We start from the raw sequence: 16,582 nt of genomic DNA, 5'->3' as shown, positions 1-16,582 counted from the left end.
GAGAGCCTCAGCTACTTCCTGCATGATAAGCACAAAGTGCCTCCGTGGTACAGTCAGAGAGAAGGAAGGTATTACAGTAGAAGACTTTTCAAACTAAATCTCCATTTCCCCAGGCCAAATCATTCCCTCCACTGAAGGGCTCGGTGTGCCGCTGTGGCAGCCAAATGGAGAGCGCTGAAGGTGGTAAAGGGCTCTTGCATCTGAACACTGAATTTCTCCCTTCAGTCCCCTGGCTGAAGGCTGCCAGTGGAGAAGAGAAGCAGTACACGCTGAGCCGCTGTGTTGTACGTACAATTACCTGTCCCCGCGAGCAGCGGCAGGGCACGCCGTGGGGTCACCAGGGAGGACTGCATTTTCCTGACTCCATACACGGCTGATTTTATGTGGGTCCAGGTCACTGCGCTGAACTCCCCCACCAAGCTACAATTTCCAGGAGGTGACCTGATGGTCAGAACCCAGCCCGAATAACTACGTGCCACACGTGCCGGAGAGAGCCATCGCCTACACCCAGCCTCTGCCCCTCTGCAGTGCGCCGATACCCGGGCCACTTCACCTGAAGGGATTTCACTAGTGTCCCCTCTCTTGGCACTGCTGAAGCAGCACAAAAGCAGCAGGGCATCTGCTCTTATGCGGTTTTACTCCTCCGTCCAGTGAAGTTTATCATGAGGGGGCAGTGCAGTAGCCAAGTCAAACAAATCTCTGAACTTCACACCTGCTCATCTGCCACATGGCTCAAGACCTCCAGTGCAAGTTGCCCAAGACTCTCTATCATTTGCTGTCATGACGAACAAGGAGAAATACAGTCATTATGTTCATGGGATTGCACACTGTAGGCAATACTTAATAATAGAGAAGGGCTGTCCTTTTTTACTGGAGATAAAAAAGAAGCTTCTTATGCTTCAGGCAGCAAACCCGCATCCTTCAATAAACTCAGTGATGATCTTAATTATTTTCCATTAAACCAAGGGATAACACAACATTTAGCTCAATTTTGTTACTTTGGTAATCTCAGAATTTGCACTCAGGCAAGGAATATTATAACCCACCTTGAAGTATGTGTCCTTTCTTACTAGCTGCATCAGGGAAAAGTACATAACTGCCTACTGCTATGCCTCTGCAACAACAGAAAAAAGAAAGGTGCTGAGGTCACGTACAATTTGCCTGGTAAAAAAATGAGCCAAGCGCATTTCTCAGTTTTCATTAAGTCAAATATGCAAAGTTAGAGATTTTGGGACTGTCAGCACAAAGCCCAACATAGAAGGCAAGAATGTTTTTTTCCCTGATGCAGCCTCATTCTGTGACCCTACTGCCACTTTTCTGGTGACCTTTCACAAGCAAAGATTTTCATTCCTCCTAGGGATCATTTTGCAGTAAGCTGGTCTCTTAGGTTCTTTTTCTTGAGCGCAGTTTGTGAGCAGGCAAATCTATCCCCAGGGGGAATTCCCAAAAAGGAAATGGAACATGAATGGAAAAATTGAATTATGTGCCCTCTAGTTTCTACAAAGCCAGTAGCCAGCTGTTATTCAGCTGCTGAATAAGAGATGACACATGGAATCAGCACAGGATCACTGCTTCCATGCAGCATTTCCATTGCTTGTTCCTGAAGCAAGGAAGAAGGGAAAAGCCTCAGGGACTAGTCAGTTAGGCGGATTACACATGCAATGCAGTAACTTCTCATGGGAAGATCATAAAGGCAAAGCAAACAAAACCCCAGCCCCATCTTTTCCATAGATATCAACAGTAGACTTGGCCCAAGTCTTAGTGCTGCTAAACTCACTGGAAGTCACTTGTATGGCAAGCTTCTTTTTGAAGATGTATATGATCCAGGCACAAAGCAGTGAAGCCAACGCTGTGCCACCTCTTCCTGGGCTTTGCCTGAGAAGGAGGCAAGGAGGAGTGCGAGGGAGGTATAGCGAGGCTGGCCGCTGTGCTGAGGATCTCCCCGTGCACAGCGGGCACCGCAGGTGTTTTGAAGGGGCCGTTACAATCTAGAGAAGCCAGGAACTGCTCTGATTTTCACCAGGGCTGCTCCTCTCTTGCACAAGAGGCGTGCTGAGTGTTTCAACAGCTTATTTAGCTGAGAGCTAAATTCATCAGTCTTTTCCAACTGAAGTATGAAACTTCTGGTACAATATTCAAGAACAACAATGCAGAAACATCCCTGAGAATTGCCATCTTCCAGTTGTCCTTAATGATATCAGACTTGGACCCTTTACCTAATAATCCTTTTCATATAATCTCATCTAGTTAAGCTCCACCCTATCAAAGATGAGTAAATGCATGTCTTCAATGAAATACAGCTTGGTAAATCATAGAATCATAGAATCGTTAAGGTTGGAAAAGACCCTTAAGATCATTGAGTCCAACCGTTAACCTATCACTGCCAAGTCCACCACTAAACCATGTCCTCGAGCACCACATCTAGCCATCTTTTAAATACCTCCAGGGATGGAAATTTAACCCTTCCCTGGGCAGCCTGTTCCAATGCCTGAATTAAGTCCTTTTTTCTCACAATCTTTAGTTTCTTTCCTTTTTCAAAGCTATGCAATTAAGACCAGCTACTCAAAGTTGTGATACAGTATTTTTATAATGGCAGGAGTAACCTCACGTTATAGACGGGACATCTTTTGCTTTGGTCCCTTTAGAACCTGATGAAACCAGCCAAAACAGTTTTCAGCCAGAGCCACAAGATAGGGCTCTGGAAAGAACCATAAAAGTTACAGAAATGGGAAAGCCAATCTTTTGTTTATAATAGAAAGGCGTTATCCTGCAGGAAGGAGATATAAAGATAAATAAGATACAAAATAACTTAGAACTACAATGGGTTCTGTTTCTTTATAAACCCTTCAATGAGTCTTTGGGGAAAAGAATGAAGTTTTATTTTGACTACTGGACTTTTTCTCCTGGTTACAAAGAGGAAAGGGGGAATCATCAGCACCTACTAGTAAAAACTATACGACACACTTGTCAAATAAAGCAGTAAATTTTCATGTTACCTATACAGTAAAAAGTTAGTAAGGTCAGCAGCCATCATCATAATCAACACTGGATCACTAGCAACAACTTTATGGGATGCTATTGTATGGCTTTAAATCCCTAAAGTGAAAATTACACAATTACTGCTGGAACTGACTATTTCAGTAATCAAAATAGCTTAATATTTAGTCTGAGTTGCAGACTCTCTGTATCATGGCACCTTTAAGGGATGTTGTGTAAAATATAATGAATAGTACCTTCTGATAAGGTTAATGAGTACATAAGGTCATCATCACCAGTAAAGCATGCAGTTGATACAGAACATATTTTGGTTGTGGTATTTAGCATATTTCTACTGTTGGACAAACAGGAGGTCATCAGAAAATAGCAATGTTCTTAACCTGGATAAAACACAAGCAGTTTACATGGGTTCCTATTTTACCTAAATTACTTGGTATTGTCAGTCAGATAAAAATGATGTTAAATTAATCAGAAGACTGAAAAATAAGCAATGCCCTCCTTGGGGTATAAAATGAACCATTATAATTAATTTGAACGGACTGTATTTCTAGAACTCTGCATTATATGTTCTCAAACATACAATGATTCATCTTGTCCCCAGTGAAAAGCTTGAAATATCGGAAGCCAGGGGAAAATTACATATTTGTGATGACAAGAGATCATGATAGCTACCACTGAACTTCAGACATGCCTGAAAAAAGGCAGGAGGAAGAATCCCTCAGCTCTTCCTGTCATTCTCTATTTCTCCACACCTTTTTCTCAGTTTCCTCTTTTGTTTTCCTTGTTTCCCTCTTCCCTCACCTCTGTATCTTACAGCTCCTTGTAAATTCATGGTGCCGGCAAGGTGATTTCTAATCTAGATTTGATGGACGTCGTTGCCTCTAAAACTGCTATATAGCATTTCACTGACACACTGGTGATGCATGTTAGCTCAGGAATAGCTGTACTCATTCTTGAACAGAGACATTACTCTCATTCCAGTTTGTTACATACACACAGTGAAGGAAAAGTGACATAATGTGTAATAATATTAGAGATATAGAGTATTTTCAGTATTTGTCTTCAGTAGGATGGAGAATGGGCTTCTCGTACAGCAACACCTGCATTTGGGTTCACTATATCAGCGAGTCCGTTCTATCCCAGTCGGTGGTGGAGGGAGGCAGAGGCTTTGCAGCCTGTGGCAGGACCAGACTGCCTGCATGCACATTTTATAAGGCATCTGTAAACACTGCAGGAGCAGGTTACCTTAGGCCAGCTCTCAGTGAAAAGCCATATTAGGACTAAAGCAGAAGGGCCACAAGTGCAAACATGCCAAGGGCTTGCTTGTCTTGTACAAAGGAAAAGTAATTTTCATCCTTTTAAGAGTTTCTGCCCTGTTTCTGTGAAAGCCACGCAGGCACAGCATTTTGTGCCTGTGGCTGTTTATGCTTCCTCGCTGTTAATGACGTTAATTGAACTATCCACATACCCCTGTAACAAGAAAAGAAAGGATGTGCTTCGATTAGCATCTAGCCTCGGAAGTGAAATGAAATTATAAACCTGTGATTTCATTAGTGAAATGCCTGTTAAAATCCAAACTCCCTTTAATCCCTTAAGGGTCACTAATGCTTCAGCTGCCCTGAGACTTCAGCAGTTTTGTAAAACCCTGCCCTGTTTAAGATGTGAATCACAACCTCCCTCGCTATCCTTGCAGAACATACTCCCAACTCCCAGCACTGCTGGATATTCCTCCTCACTTGGCTGAGCCTTATCCAGGGCAGCCTAACAAGCCACGGGAAGAAAGGGAGAAGTTCAAATTACTTTGTAGGAGAAACAGAACAGCAAATAAGACCTCCAGGGGGTGGGTACTTTGCTTAAGCCACAAGCTGATCTATAAAATCAAGAACACCATTAAGCTTCATTCTTCTTCATATAACCCAAGAGCGTCAGAGCAGAAAAATAAGAAAATCAGTGTGTAATGCAGTTCACGAGCACCAAAACCACCTATCTGCAATAAAAAAATGAACATGCAAGCCCTGCACGAAGGGCAACAGGCTCCAAGAGGGGCAACAGGCTCCAAGAGAGGCAACTGATCATTCGAAAGGCTGAAAGGTTGCCTCATTTGCAATTCCTCATTTTTCTTATCTTTCCATTTCATGCCCACTTCTCCCCAACCCTGGCCTCCCACTTCTGTTCCTCATCCTCCTTCACCCCAACCCACCCCAAGCCAACTCACCACCTGCCCTTGCACCCTCCTGTTAAGACCTCCATGCTCCCAAATCTTGCCCACCGCCATGCTCACCACCTCTCTTTCTCCTCTTCTCAACGTGCGCTTGGAAAGGAGCAGTCACTCAGAGATGGTCCTAAGAGCAACGGTCAGCTCAACCTTAAAATCCCTACTCAGGCGTGACAAGTCCCTGGACATTTCTGTGCTAAATCAAACTGACATCTCCCTGGAAAGCCTAAGGATTGCTACTCCCTCCAGAGCGGGCACAGGGGAGGGAACATGAGGAACCGTAAGCAGGGCAAAGCGCCCATGGAGGGCAGAAGGCGTCTTCCAGGAGCCACGCTGGAGCTGCTTCTGCCTGGGAACCTCACCGGGGAGAAAGAGGGAAAAGCTGCAGTGTCAGCAGGGCAGGTTCAAGGGCCCTGCGTAGATGATTGCAGATGTAGTAACAGCATCTTTATTTCAGGGGTCATGCCTCCAATTAGTTACTCCAATTACCGTTCAACGCTCAGGGATGATAGCACACCCCAGCTGGTGCTTGACCAAGTGTCATACAGCAAGGAACAAGCTGAATTTTCTACCCGTGGAGGTGATCACCATTTTTAATTTTGAATGTGAACCTTGATACAGAATTCTCTTACTGCCTTGACATTAGGCTAATGCATGAGGAAAAACCACTTAAGATTGCTGGAAAAGGAAGATGGTTTAGAATACCATCAGCAGAGCACTTCAGCAAACCCACAGCAAACTAAAAAGATGCATTTGTTTCTTCTCGAAAATGAGTTTCTTCTAATTAACATCTTAAACAGCACAGGACTGTCCCTTTAATCTTAACTTCTCGCAATTAATATAGCTATGTCATCTTTGTAAATAAGCCATTTCATTTATAACACAAGAAGCACTTGTTGCTTCCAGCCTTTTGTAATCCAACAAGTCTGACTGCATAATTTATGAACCTTTATGAAATGTCATATGCTACTGGGTGATCCTCTGAACCTCCCATCACTTAAATGAAAAACAAAAGGCAGAAAGTCAATGTGCTGGTGGTTCTTCTATGTTTTTATTACAGTTATTACAGTTACCGTGTTACCATGGCTATCCTGAGGTATGATTCAGGGTGAATAAAAGCCAATTTATCGCACAAGAAATCCCACAACCTTCTCCCAGTTTCTAAACATTTCAACTGGATATTTAGTTTTCTAACAAAGCCATTGAAAATGATAACACTTGCATGCTGAGGCCTAAACTGAGGCCAGTTCAAATCAAGCATTAGGCAGAATAACTAAAAACCTGAAGCCAGAGCTTGTTCAGCTTTCTGCAAATATAAGGTGAATATTTTCTTCATTTCCATTTATTCAGCTAGTTCAGTTTAATGAGTAGTTCTATTCAAGCTGCAAACTCTACCACAAATTCAAAAAGTATAAAACCAGGGTTTTCTTTGCTATTCAGTGAAAAGGAAGCAGGTGAGAATGAATGACTTCTTCAGTTTCCTTGTTACAGATAATATTTCACATTCCTAAGTGAATTTTAAATATAAAGTGTGCTTAAATAAGCTTATTTTTATGCATATTTATTATCCTTAAAGTAATTTTAACAACTGTAAAATGGTTCTTCTTTAAAATGGTAGTTCCACGCTTCTTATCTGAACCTTGAGTATCTATGAATTCTAATTGCAAACAAACATGCTTTGACATAGACGATGAGTTTTTGAAACAATCTAATTTAAAAAAATAATCAAATCTTTTACCATAATAAAAACAAGGATGCAGTAAATGCACATTAAGCTCTATATATGCTTCAATAAATGGGCACATACCTTACACATCCTCCTATTCCTTATGCTGATAAGGCACTGTAATAAAGATGATATTTGCCAACATGTGCTTGTTGACTGGTGACCCATTAGAATCATCACAAGGAATTAAATGTGTAGAAATCCAAAATATAAAATATTAATATATCACGTATGCCAAGATTTCCTTTTTACTGATTTAAATTAATAAGTAAGCTCATTACTTTGATTTAAATCAACCAACCCCACTTGTATTTTCATCCTCATATGTAACATTTTATATATTATGTCTAAGGATTTCATTAGAGTTGCAATATTGTCGATGTGGGAATCCAGCCTTAGGTCACTAAACAGGATTAATAACAACACAGAAAGCTACTAATAAAAAAGTGCCAAATAAAATAAAACTACACTCCCATAATTTAAAGAATGTTATGGGCCTGCTGTGTTTTTAAAAAGCAGTATCTAAGTATTGTTTATCTGTCCCATATTTTTAGCACTCTGGAAAAAATTAATTACTGTTACCAAGAGTTAGTTTAAACATTTTTAGTCTAGACAGGCATCCCTTAGGAAATATAGCAAAAAAACATAAAAAATGAATCATGAGCCAGTTACTATAGTAATATTTCTTCTAGGCCAATAGCATATAATATTATTCATCATAGCAAATCCAAAGTAATGAAATGTCACACTGTTCAGCAGAGATCCTTGTTTCTATAAGATGCAGGAATAAAATACTCAGAGGTATGAGTTGGGGGGTTGATATTTATGCTCTAATCAACTACAGACTTCCCTAGATAATGCTATATTTTTATTGCACACAACAGTATGGTAATCCAACAATTTTTGCTTTTCAGCTGTGCTACAGAAATTGATTTTATACTTTCCCAAGAACAGGCAGAATTGGATATAGGTACAATCAGGATTAATGTGTGAATATTGTAATATTGAACTTTTAAATCAAGTGCACACTAGAGAAGACTGAGAGACAAGGGATTTAAAAAGCTGGTACATACTTAAAGCAGGAGAGCAGACAGACACCGTTTCTATCTTTTGTACTTGATTCCTTATCACAAATCCTCTGATGCTTCTGGATACTCTGACAGCTCTTATGCCCTGCAGTGATTTTTCTCTATATGCACCTACCCGTGAAACTGTGACCTTTTCTCTTAGATGGGGACCTCATCGCAGCCATCCATTTTCTATTTGCCTTTTCCTCTGTGTATGTTTTGCTTGCTGGTACTTATTTGGTTAGCCTTGCAAAGTTGGGGCATTATTTGCCTACAGGTCTAGAAGATGTAAAGGAAGATAAGGTGGTTTGCTGGTTCACCAGGTATTTTCCAGATGAGGGCGGCCATTGCGCCTTTCACATTTGCTTCAGATGATCACACCGCGAAGCACGTCTACTCAAGTAAAGCTTTTTGAAAGGAAGCAGGTAATAACCACTGGAAAAAAATACCCTGATTGATTTTCATCCAAATCTGGACCTAAGAAGAACTTCTGATTTCCTTCTATGTTGAAAAGTGACTTTATGTTCCTACGGTTTGCTAGTACTGTTAGCATTAAGCATAGGTTTTATTCTGTTGTTTCCCTTCATGAGAACACATTCACTGAAGGAAAATGAAACAAAGTTGGCTTGTTATTTTCCAAGAATGAGACAAACCCACAAAATTGTATAGAAAGGAAGCAGGAATCCAGTTGGGCACAGATAATGAAGCATTGTCATCATACCGAAACACTTGGTATTTAAATTATTCTTTTAAAATGCTCTGTCCTGTGAGTTATTCTGTCCATACTGAAAAGACTGGAAAAATCAGTAGTAGGTTAAGATGATGCAGAAGCATATTTTTTCCTTTCTTTTTGACTCATAATTGTGTTCAATTTAATTCCTCAATACAGGGTAAAAACTCCCCTAAAATTTGTTCTGAATGCTGTTTGAACGGCTGATTAGGAGCAGTAGATAATAAATAACAGCAGATAATCCAGTTGCGGGGCTGTGTCCATTAAAAATCCTCATCTGCCCATTTCCCTGGTGCAGTCCTGCCCGAGGACCTCCCAATGGCTGGAACGCAATGGCAGGCTGCTCACAGCATCAGAACAAGCAACTCAAGGAGCAAAGTCACAGAAGAGCTAGTGAGCGAGACGGAAACATTTATAATTAAAACATTGTGCCACTACAGAGCCATCATATTTAACCCACTAAAAAATTGCCAGAAAAATGTCAATGACAAATTTCACTGGCACACTCTCAATTTTTGTGGCATCATCAAAAACTCATCGGTGTGTAAAGTCCCCTCTGACCCAGTATTTCCCCTTTCAATGCAATCTGTTTCCTTTCTAGCCAGTTTCTTATCAATTCCACAATTCTGCTATTAATCCAAATCTTCACGTATACCTTCCCTGGTGGCAGTTTACTAAAATCAAGCTAGACGATATCTGCTGCATTTCCCTTCCCTGGGAAACCAGCTGTCATCTCAGGAGATTAGCAGATCAGTCTGACACAATCTTTCTTTAATACATCTATGCGTTATTTTATATCATACCTCTGAGACTTTTAATCTCTCTACCTTAAAAAAATTCTAAAATCTTGTGAATTATTGAAGTGAGAGAATGAAGTCCCTGATTGCCCAGATCATGAGGTTTTCTTTTCTTCTTTTTTTTCCTTTAATCTGTGGGTGTTACAGGTAGTGTCTTAGGGCACTACTGGAAGTGGCTCCCTTTCAGTTATGGATATGACAGCGAACTTATGCAGAAGAGGAGGAAGCTGAGGACAGGAGAGGAACAGAAGAAACCGGAGCAGGAACAGCAGGAGCGACTTGGCAAAGGCACAGAGATGGGATGTAGTGACAAACAAAAATACGTTAGCATAGAAGCTGACTGACAGCTGTTTGGATGGTGATACCACTAGAAGATAAGAGAGAAGGTGATGGGAACACAAGAAGCAGCCCAACAGGGTTCCCAGTAGGTTAAAACAGGGAGCTAGAGAGGGACAAGAGGGAAGAGAGGGGGAAACCCTGAGTCACAGGCAGCAGGGCTAAGAGGATGGGCAGTGCCTGAAGCAAGAACAGGGCATCAATGCCAGGAAGATGCCTGGCAGGACAGTTTTGGAGGCTGGCAATACGCTATGACAGCCTTCCCAAGGGTTAATGGCCTATCCTTTTGGACCAGAAGAACACGATTATTTTTTTTTTCCTGCTGACACCTCTAAAAACTACAGACTCCACGATGTACTCTGCATTGCTAACACTGAAGTTGAGACTGTCAGATGAAATCTAATACACTTTATGTAATGTATACACGTCGCTATTAGTCTGTTCAAAGATTGGGAGTTATGGCATTCATGTGCACAGCTAATAGGTAATGCTGACCTACCTGATGCTCAAAATATTTTCATAAAAGCCAATCTGAAAATCACATATACTGGTTAAATTTAAAGACTATGGGCTTCCGCTCTTCAGAAAGTATTCACATCCCTACCTATCATGAAAATAGATTTTCATCATGAAGTACTAGAGGAAGAAGAAGAATAAGCTGTGATTAAATTTTTTATGGTACTGTAAGTTGATTAGCTGGGAGCTAGGAAAGTTCTAGAACTAGCAAAGAGATGGTTCTTTGTTCTGTTCAAGGGATAAGAGTTTCAGCCACATAAACAAGCAATTTATTTAAAACTTATTTTTGTTAATAGATATTAATTTGAGGATTTCTGCAGCTTCTCTTTCCCCAGAGTGTTAAATGGTTCTTTTCAGAGCAACAGCTGCAGCAAACCTAGTTAAAATAAAAAGCAGGCGGTACACTGATCCATACATATGCTTTGCGAGAAACAGGCAGCATATCCAGATTTATATGTGTGCCAGTCCCCTAGGATGTCATAATTGTGTATGTTCTTTTAATAACTTTAGGCTCCAGTGATCAGAATAAAAATTCTATGCTGAAGCTAATGCTTCATCCTTAGTTCACCTCACTACTCTGAATTATATAGTAAGCAGTCTTAAATAAATGCAGGAGTCTGGCTCCCTCCTTACACCATAGACTCCAGCCACGCACATAATGGGTTGCCTGATTTAATTCAGGGTCTCTCTTTTCAAATCTTACTTTGTTTTTACAAAATATTTGGCTCAGCCATTTCTTTTTATAACTGCACAGATTTTCAAGCCTGCCTTCCAGTGTTCAGTGAATTGCGTTCTCCACTGATACAAGCAACACATCAAGCTTCCTGACTTGCAAGAACAGTTGGGTTATTTAGGCAATTATGTTCTTCCTAATTATTATATCTACACTTTACATCTACAGCCTCTTTCTATAAATGTAGCCCAAAATACTGAGTTAGTTAAGCAGCTTATTAAGTAGGCATGGCCTTTCAGTAGCTATTGTGACTACAGCATGCCAGTACTAATCTTACAATTAGAAATGATTTTTTACTCCTATAACCAGACTCCAGATCCCCCTATAATGAAGACAGGCATATATATATTACCAGTTTACATGAGGTGCACTGAGACAAACAGAAGTAGGCCATAAACAGCACAGGCTAACAGCACAGTGCTGAGTAGAAAGCCAAACTCCGATCAGCCAGTACTTTGTCCAATATGCCTCACTAGATTAAAGTTAAAAGTGAGCTGAACGTGCCTAAATATACTGCCATTTTCAGTTTCTGACCGCCTTAGAAAGACTTTTTGGGGTAATCTGACCCTGTCTTGAGCCTTGTTTGAGACTAGAGGTGAACCGCTTTAGGAAGTTCAGACAATTCTTGCAGACCTTGCTGGATTAGGCACGACTAATAGCTTTGTTTTGTTATGCACAAAATTCCTGGGTATTTTTTGCCTCTAATAACTCAAAACCAGTTTCACAACAAAACTCTGAACTTGGCTGTTGATAATGCTGGTTGAAGAACATTGACATAGTCCCTGCACCAGTTTCCTGACCATTACACTATCTTCCCCTTTTGCTAGTCCTCCTTTCTCTTCATCATTACCACTTTTACTGTTCTCCCGAGAACAATAACAACCCTTTCTTTCCATATCTCCTCTATCCTCACTGAGCTTTCTTCTGTGGCTCTCTTGGTGCCATTTTCCAAAAACCTCACTTAAAATCTTTTGATTTCTTCCCATTCTACCTGATGGGAGCCATCCACCATGACTTGGCATCTAGTGTTTGGTGCCAGAACTGCCTTTCTAGAGCTGCCTCAAAGCCCACGTCTCCTCACTGTTCCTATTAATGTCTCTGCTCTCATGTCAATCCCTGCCAGGACTCTGAGGACATTGATAGGCCTTAATGGCCGTGACTGGCCTCACCCAGGACCCCCACTCACACCCTCTGCCCATGGCCTAGGAGCTCCAGGTAGCTCAGCCCTGGGCACCCAGACCTTGCCTGGGCTATGTGCCTGTCTCCAGCCCTGTCTCTGGCCCCATCTTCTGGGTGGACCTTGGACCCATGTTGTAGACCCATCTCCTGCTTCTCTGATTGGGTGGCTCCTGGACCTGGTTCATCCTCTGGCTGTGTCTGGGGCTGTCAATGGACCCCATTACCAGCACCCAGCTCTGCTGAGACCCTGTGGGACTGTGCCGTGTTCAATGAGGGCACAGCCACACTGGGGTCGCCCTTGGCTCCTGGCTTTCCGCCTCTGTGGAGCAGCGCTGCTCCTGCTGCTCCCTGATGCTTCAGCCAGGCCACACATAGCCCCAGCTCCCTTCACTGCTTTCCTTTCCTTTCTTTGTGAAGTTCAAGCCCCTCATCCTGTTCTTCCTCACCATACATCCCTATTCTCAGTTCTTTCTGTGCGCTGTCTTTCTTCTACATTCTCCCTGGGATATATGTTTATATCTGCTTTGTTTTTTCTCAGGCTTGAATTTCTCTTTTTATGACACCTCTCTATTCCCCCATTTTTCTCCATTCATGTCCTGTTGTCTTTTAAACTCCTTCTCAAAACCCCAGTTATTTCATTTATCCTTTGCCAGGCCCAGCTGCTTTCCACTTTGAGGACTATTCTCCATGAGGCCTTTGAGTTGAGGCTATAAAATCCAAAGACAAGAAAGCATCTTTCCACACTTGGTGGTCTCTTACATAGTCTGCCCGAACTGTGGCCTGAAAATTTTCATCTTTAATTAGTTTTTGGAGTTCCTGAAAAAAACCCACAGGCACCTTCTGAAATTTCTTCACCTGCCATTAATTTTCCATGAATATGTTGCTGTACCTAAAACCAGAGAGACTGCCATTGATCTGATCTGCCTTATTGTTAAGCAATACTTGTTCCCAGTATGAAAAGAAGTATCTCTGCTCCGGATTTCCAACTCAAGCCATTTCGTAGCCCACATGCTGCTCAGCAAAGACACATCAATCATCACACCTCAGGCAGGACTGACCTCAACAGGTAGTTACAAGTTCCCACACTGAGATGTTGCTACGTGGTGTGAAGCGTATGGCTTGACCTAAAGATCTTTCCCACTCACAAAGCATGCCTGTTCTCCACATGTTTAGACCTACTGCCCTCATTAAATGCAGTGTCTTTTGCCCTATCAGCATCATGTTGAAACTAGGCACGATTATAGGAATGATAACCATGTATTGTTTTGCTAAAGTTAAGATTAAATGAAAGGCTAAAGGACATATACATAGTAGTGTAAAGAGATAAATGCCAACCTCATGTTTAGTAGCTGTCTTAACATGGGACAGGCAATTTCCCCCTTAGTCCAGATATTACTCAGCGTTAAGAGAAGGACCAATGTCACTTATTATCCCTTGTCAAAGCGGTCTCTCAGAGGAGCAACCTGAATGTTTTGCTATGCTAGGATTAGGCTTGACTCAATAAGCACAACTCTGCATACCCCGAGTGCCACTGAGAAAGGAGCTGTGATGAAGGACAGAGCCTACACACCAGATGCACACATACACATTCACATACATAAACACACCCTGGGCTTTAGCTTCAGTCGAAACAGAGGGTTGAAGGATTCTTCTAGGGACTTCACCCTTCTTCCTAGCTAATTCATTTATATTGCAAGTTTAAACTTAGCTGCTTCAACTCAGTTGAAAAGGAACTTTCTCAGAAAAAATGCCAACTAGGCAATGTTATTGATTGCGCCTGATTCTCTGAGGGAAATAATACAAAAGCTAAGTTCCTCTTGTATGTCCAGCACTTCATAAACCAATCCACTCTATAGCTTACTTGATGCCTTACTAGACATAATGCCTTATAACTCTGCTATCTTAATGAAAATAACTGTATATACATACGTCCTTGTACATCTTAAAACTCAGCATGTTTCCTATGTCATAGATACAATTATGCATTCAGTACCCCACATACATAAGCCTAATTGGAAATGGAGTGAAGATTGAGGAAAAATACTGTATCCCATAGAAACCTTGCGGAAACTGCTACTCCTCAAAGCCTCTGTACACATTTCTGGCTTGAAGCACCTCAGCTTTCTCTTCGGGGGCAAGGGATGATGTCTCAACTTTATCAGCTGTTCTACATGGTATGGAGGAAGTACAAGAACAAATAATCCAAGCTGGGAGGAATTCAGCAATTTTTTACACTCATTTAATCAGTAATCAGGTAAACTTAATCTGATGCCAAAAAACACATCTTGTTACATTTACTTTTGAAATACAGCATAGCCAAACTGGGAGGAAATTGTTTTAGTGTGATTCATAACAGTAATGAAGAGTTATATTCTTTTTGGTAATGACATTGTGCAATACATTTTCTCTTTTGGGAGTAAACCTGAAGTATTTTAATCATCTGTCTCATCTACTGTTACAGACTTCAGTGAAACTGCGAAATCCTCATGAGAATCAAGCCTGTATATAAATCCGATAATAACCCATGATCATCTCTCCATTTTGGATTTATCTACGTTGTAGATACTAGGCTTTTTCAAACTTCCACCAACCAGTGGAAATTTGCCAAATATATAACTCAGTGGGCCATTTAAAGAGATTTTGCTGCAAATTATGACTGCTGCATTTGCGGGCAGCTTTCAGTACCAGAGACACGAAGGGGAGAGGCAGAATGTGAAGACTGGGGAGCTCAGCTTTCAACCTTAAACCTTCCGAGTATTTGTTCATGACCTACAGAAAATGGATGACCTGGACAACATAGGCTGTGTACAAATGGGAACAGCACTACTTAAAACCAGTCCTTGCTTTGGCATCTGGGGAGGAGATGTCAGTCCCGTCTCTTGGGCTGGCAGAGGCTGCCTGGAGCCTCATTTAAGCTGGTGTCTGTACAATCAAGCTATTGTGGCTTACCTAGGTAGTCTGTGGCAGCTGAGCTGCGGCAACAGACTGTGCACGCTCTTCGCCCATGAGATGAAATGCCTTAGCTTTAACTTCTTGCATCCAGATTATTTGCCAGATGGATTCCTAACAAACAACAGAACCACACTGCTGAATTATTTTACATATGCTCAGAAGGCTTGGGAAAAAATAAACACAAAAGAAATAACTAATGGGAACTGAGTGATGCGGTTTTGAACTCAACAGACTCCACCATTATTTCAAAAAACCTCTGTACATTACAATTCTATTAAAAAAAAAAAGTCAAAAGTCAAAGTAGTTTTCCATGCTAAGTGAGACAACAGGTCTAATTTTTTAGATAATGAAAAAGAGAGGCTTTGTTTTCACTCAGTAGATCTCATGTCCTGTTCCTATCTGAGCATATTGCTCAATAGCAACGGTGTACGAATGTGTTGAATTAAAGCTCATATTGTGCTGCAAACTCTTCAGCTATCCCTGCAAGAAATTACCTTTTCTCTCTTCAGTACAAATCTACATTGCTCCTCCTGTACAACAGATGTGTTATTATTATTACTGTTTCTTTTGGTTTGGGCTTCCAGTCTTACGGGGTAATCTGCTTTTTTCATCTTTCTTTTTAAAAAAACAAAAGCCAAATTAAGTTAATATAGCCACCAGAGGGAGCCTCTGATATCTTTCTAGAGAAGAAAAAACTACTGAAAGTGACAGAGAAATTAATGAAAATAATTATAGTTGAGAAATTGAGTTCCAAGAAGCAGCAGCCTTGCCTTAAGACCAAATTCTATTTCAGTGTAAGGTTTTGTAAAAAGATGTAATTTATGGCATAAGCGGCTCCTTTCAATATGGAAAGCATACAGAGGAAGGACAAGAATCAGACTGGGATGAGAACAACTTTGATTAACAGTTGCCTCATCTAAAAATGCAGCAACTCTTCAGTCTCGGTGAGTAGCTAGAAGCAATTCAGATTACTCAAGAGAACAGCCTTTTGCAAACAGATATTAATATATAAACCCACTAAGGTAGTAGAATAGTATCAAATTTTCACTATCTGGACATAAACTTTTAAACGGATTTTGCAAAAGAAAACATATAGCTTATTTCCTATGTATGAAGCCTGTGTGTACACAGGTTTTATATGCATGACGGCTGCCTGGCCGAGCGGATGGATGAAAGCAGAGTTCTTCAGAAAAGAAAGCAGAGCTTTCTCAGATCTCTCAACATCTCGCACAATCCTCCTCATGTTCCCTAGACAGCTGACCTTCAAAATGTCATTAAAAATATGAAATATTAAAAATATGCTACTACAGAGTAGCATCTGTGTTTTATATCCT

At 41.1% G+C, this 16,582-nt stretch overlaps 1 protein-coding gene across 1 annotated transcript in view; it reads right to left on the bottom strand.

Moving 5' to 3' along the window:
• Positions 1–16,582, bottom strand: part of SUSD4 (sushi domain containing 4) — a gene marked incomplete at both ends in the record, with an annotated part of 74,182 nt that overhangs the window by 31,884 nt on the left and 25,716 nt on the right. The gene's annotated exons all lie outside the window — the stretch shown is intronic.

This window comes from Platalea leucorodia, assembly GCF_965183815.1.
Source record: "Platalea leucorodia genome assembly, chromosome: 3".
NCBI classification, from domain to species: Eukaryota; Metazoa; Chordata; class Aves; order Pelecaniformes; family Threskiornithidae; genus Platalea; species Platalea leucorodia.
This window is presented reverse-complemented; position numbering and strand designations above follow the sequence as displayed.